Here is a 5,029-nt window from a genome sequence, read left to right as displayed (position 1 = left end):
TAAAAGCAATACCATCTTTATTTTATTCACATCAACGACAAATAGCGGTACTAAATGTACTTATTACACATTAATATAGGACCCAAACTGTAAGACCATCACAACATTTTTTGAGTGTAGACCTCTCCCACAGCATTTGACTTCCTGTATGTAACAGGTGTCAATGTGGTTGCTTTGGAAACGGGAAGAAGAATCTCTCTAAGGGGAACAAGAGCACATTACTGACCCCTTCTGGTGAAAATATATCACTGCTTTTAGAAAGGGACCGTCTCAAACGCAAGCATCTAGTTCGCTATATCTTTTAGACAGGTGTGTAACAACACAAGGACCTTACTAAGCAATAGCTTTTTCTTTTGACCAAGCCAATTGACTTCCATAATTTGAAATAAAAGTTTTTAAAGAATCTTGGGTTTCTTTTTGATTATGTTCAATCTTCGAGATCTCAGCTGACAAGTGATCACAGTGAAAAGTAGTCCTGAACTTGCAGGCTTTAACAAAGTAATACAGTGGTACTGTGGCCACAGGAAAACAAAGATCACGTGTACTGGTGGGTTTTCTCCACAGAAAGTAGTATTTGACCATAGAATTAGAATGAATGACATTTCTAAGTATTTGACACCTTCCTGGTTCTCTGTGTAGCTTTACTGTTATAAAGCCATACTGTAACAGACTTAGCCGGTAGGTCTGTTGGTGACAGTAGATCACAAAGTCAGATAGGAGCTATTAAAGAATGGTTCATTGGTCTGTATCAAGACAACACATGGTGATACAAGTCCTTACTGTAGTCTGGATAGTAGGTGGTCTCTCATCACCATATGTTGCTGTTTGGGATCATACATCACATGTGAGATGTTCTGATGGGAAATGTTTCTGCTATGATGAAGGTGGTGGTTCCGAAATAGGGTTGATGGGGGTAGGATGGGGTGAAGGGTAGGGGGGAGGATGGGGTGAAGGGTAGGGGGTAGGATGGGGTGAAGGGTAGGGGGGAGGATGGGGTGAAGGGTAGGGGGAAGGATGGGGTGAAGGGTAGGGGGGAGGATGGGGTGAAGGGTAGGGGGGAGGATGGGGTGCAGGGTAGGGGGGAGGATGGGGTGAAGGGTAGGGGGTAGGATGGGGTGAAGGTTAGGGGGGAGGATGGGGTGAAGGGTAGGGGGTAGGATGGGGTGCAGGGTAGGGGGTAGGATGGGGTGCAGGGTAGGGGTAGGATGGGGTGAAGGGTAGGGGTAGGATGGGGTGAAGGGTAGGGGGGAGGATGGGGTGAAGGGTAGGGGGGAGGATGGGGTGAAGGGTAGGGGGTAGGATGGGGTGAAGGGTAGGGGGGAGGATGGGGTGAAGGGTAGGGGGGAGGATGGGGTGAAGGGTAGGGGGTAGGATGGGGTGAAGGGTAGGGGGGAGGATGGGGTGAAGGGTAGGGGTAGGGGGGAGGATGGGGTGAAGGGTAGGGGTAGGATGGGGTGAAGGGTAGGGGGGAGGATGGGGTGAAGGGTAGGGGGGAGGATGGGGTGAAGGGTAGGGGGTAGGATGGGGTGAAGGGTAGGGGGTAGGATGGGGTGAAGGGTAGGGGTAGGATGGGGTGAAGGGTAGGGGGGAGGATGGGGTAAGGGTAGGGGGGAGGATGGGGTGAAGGGTAGGGGGTAGGATGGGGTGAAGGGTAGGGGGTAGGATGGGGTGAAGGGTAGGGGTAGGGGGGAGGATGGGGTGAAGGGTAGGGGGGGAGGATGGGGTGAAGGGTAGGGGGGAGGATGGGGTGAAGGGTAGGGGGTAGGATGGGGTGAAGGGTAGGGGGGAGGATGGGGTGAAGGGTAGGGGTAGGGGGGAGGATGGGGTGAAGGGTAGGGGGGGAGGATGGGGTGAAGGGTAGGGGTTAGGATGGGGTGAAGGGTAGGGGGTAGGATGGGGTGAAGGGTAGGGGGGAGGGTGGGGTGAAGGGTAGGGGTAGGGGGGAGGATGGGGTGAAGGGTAGGGGGTAGGATGGGGTGAAGGGTAGGGGGTAGGATGGGGTGAAGGGTAGGGGGTAGGATGGGGTGAAGGGTAGGGGGGAGGATGGGGTGAAGGGTAGGGGTAGGGGGGAGGATGGGGTGAAGGGTAGGGGGTAGGATGGGGTGAAGGGTAGGGGGGAGGATGGGGTGAAGGGTAGGGGGTAGGATGGGGTGCAGGATAGGGGGTAGGATGGGGTGAAGGGTAGGGGGTAGGATGGGGTGAAGGGTAGGGGGTAGGATGGGGTGAAGGGTAGGGGGGAGGATGGGGTGAAGGGTAGGGGTAGGGGGGAGGATGGGGTGAAGGGTAGGGGGTAGGATGGGGTGAAGGGTAGGGGGGAGGATGGGGTGAAGGGTAGGGGGGAGGATGGGGTGAAGGGTAGGGGGGAGGATGGGGTGAAGGGTAGGGGGTAGGATGGGGTGCAGGGTAGGGGGGAGGATGGGGTGAAGGGTAGGGGGGAGGATGGGGTGAAGGGTAGGGGTTAGGATGGGGTGAAGGGTAGGGGGTAGGATGGGGTGAAGGGTAGGGGGTAGGATGGGGTGAAGGGTAGGGGGTAGGATGGGGTGAAGGGTAGGGGGGAGGATGGGGTGAAGGGTAGGGGGGAGGATGGGGTGAAGGGTAGGGGGAGGATGGGGTGAAGGGTAGGGGGTAGGATGGGGTGAAGGGTAGGGGGTAGGATGGGGTGAAGGGTAGGGGGTAGGATGGGGTGCAGGGTAGGGGGAGGATGGGGTGAAGGGTAGGGGGGAGGATGGGGTGAAGGGTAGGGGGGAGGATGGGGTGAAGGGTAGGGGGTAGGATGGGGTGAAGGGTAGGGGGGAGGATGGGGTGAAGGGTAGGGGGGTAGGATGGGGTGAAGGGTAGGGGGGAGGATGGGGTGAAGGGTAGGGGGGAGGATGGGGTGAAGGGTAGGGGGTAGGATGGGGTGAAGGGTAGGGGGGAGGATGGGGTGAAGGGTAGGGGGTAGGATGGGGTGCAGGGTAGGGGGGAGGATGGGGTGAAGGGTAGGGGGGTAGGATGGGGTGAAGGGTAGGGGGGAGGATGGGGTGAAGGGTAGGGGGGAGGATGGGGTGAAGGGTAGGGGGGAGGATGGGGTGAAGGGTAGGGGGGAGGATGGGGTGAAGGGTAGGGGGTAGGATGGGGTGAAGGGTAGGGGGGAGGATGGGGTGCAGGGTAGGGGTAGGATGGGGTGAAGGGTAGGGGGGAGGATGGGGTGAAGGGTAGGGGGTAGGATGGGGTGAAGGGTAGGGGGTAGGATGGGGTGCAGGGTAGGGGTAGGATGGGGTGAAGGATAGGGGGGAGGATGGGGTGAAGGGTAGGGGGTAGGATGGGGTGAAGGGTAGGGGGGAGGATGGGGTGAAGGGTAGGGTGGAGGATGGGGTGAAGGGTAGGGGGGAGGATGGGGTGCAGGGTAGGGGGGAGGATGGGGTGAAGGGTAGGGGGGAGGATGGGGTGAAGGGTAGGGGTAGGGGGGGGGATGGGGTGAAGGGTAGGGGGTAGGATGGGGTGAAGGGTAGGGGGGAGGATGGGGTGAAGGGTAGGGGGTAGGATGGGGTGAAGGGTAGGGGGTAGGATGGGGTGAAGGGTAGGGAGTAGGATGGGGTGAAGGGTAGGGGGTAGGATGGGGTGAAGGGTAGGGGGTAGGGGGTAGGATGGGGTGCAGGATAGGGGTAGGGGGTAGGATGGGGTGCAGGGTAAGGATAGGGGGTAGTATGGGGTGCAGGATAGGGGGTAGGGGGTAGGATGGGGTGCAGGATAGGGGTAGGGGGTAGGATGGGGTGCAGGGTAAGGATAGGGGGTAGTATGGGGTGCAGGATAGGGGGTAGGATGGGGTGAAGGATAGGGTGAAGGATAGGGGGTAGGATGGGGTGCAGGATAGGGGTAGGGGGTAGGATGGGGTGCAGGGTAAGGATAGGGGGTAGTATGGGGTGCAGGATAGGGGGTAGGGTTTAGGATGTGGTGCAGGATATGGGATAGGGAGTAGGATGGGGTGCAGGATAGGGGTATGGGGTAGGATGGGGTGCAGGATAGAGGTAGGGGTTATCGAGCTAAAGACTGGAGCTGCCGCTTTCAAGGAGCGGGGACGCAAATCTGGACGCCTATAAGAAATCCCGCTATGCTCTCAGACGAACCATCAAACAAGCAAAGCGTCAATACAGGATTAAAATTGAATCCTACTTTCACCGGCTCTGATGCTCGTCGGATGTGGCAGGGCTTAAAAACTATTACGGACTACAAAGGGAAATCCAGACACGAGCTGCACAGTGACACGAGCCTACCAGACCAGCAAAATGCCTTTTATGCTCACTTCGAGGCAAGCAACACTGAAACATGCACGAGAGCACCAGCTGTTATGGGTGACTGTGATAACGCTCTCGGTAGCCGATGTGAGCAAGACCTTTAAACAGGTCACAATTCACAAAGCCGCGGGCCAGATGGATTACCAGGAAGTGTACTCAAAGCATGCGCGGTCTAACTGGCAAGTGTCTTCACTGACATTTTCAACCTCTCCCTCTGAGTCTGTAATACCTACATGTTTCAAGCAGACCGCCATAGTCCCTGTACCCAAGGAAGCGAAGGTAACCTGCCTAAATGATTACCGCCCCGTAGCAAAGGCTGGAAAGGCTGGTCATGGCTCACATCAACAGCATCCTCCCGGATACCCTAGACCCACTCCAATTCGTATACCGCCCCAACAGATCCACAGATGACACAATCTCAATCGCACTCCACACTTCCCTTTCCCACCTGGACAAAATGAACACCTATGTGAGAATGCTGTTCATTGATTTACAGCTCAGCTTTCAACACCATAGTGCCCATGAAACTCATCACTATGCTAAGGATCCTGGGACTAAACACCTCCCTCTGCAACTGGATCCTGGACTTCCTGATGGGCCTCCCCCAGGTGGTAAGGTTTAGGCAACAACACGTCTGCCACGCTGATCCTCAACAGTGGGGCCCCTCAGGGGTGTGTACTTAATCCCCTCCAGTACTCCCTGTTCACCCACGACTGCGTGGCCAAACACTACTCCAACACATCATTAGGTTTGCT

At 56.8% G+C, this 5,029-nt stretch overlaps 1 protein-coding gene across 12 annotated transcripts in view; it reads left to right on the top strand.

Moving 5' to 3' along the window:
* Window positions 1-403, top strand: part of smoc1 (SPARC related modular calcium binding 1) — a 139,720-nt gene extending 139,317 nt beyond the window's left edge. For all 12 annotated transcript variants that reach the window (XM_045706584.2, XM_045706567.2, XM_045706556.2 and 9 more), the window contains one exon: window positions 1-403. This exon is cut by the window's left edge. The gene's annotated coding sequence lies outside the window, so the exon portion shown is untranslated.
* The last annotated feature ends 4,626 nt before the right edge of the window (window positions 404-5,029 follow it).

This window comes from Salmo salar, chromosome 01 (genome assembly GCF_965601325.2).
Source record: "Salmo salar chromosome 01, fSalSal1, whole genome shotgun sequence".
NCBI classification, from domain to species: Eukaryota; Metazoa; Chordata; class Actinopteri; order Salmoniformes; family Salmonidae; genus Salmo; species Salmo salar.
The sequence above is the reverse complement of the archived record's forward strand: the minus strand, read 5'-3'. Positions and strand labels throughout refer to the sequence as shown.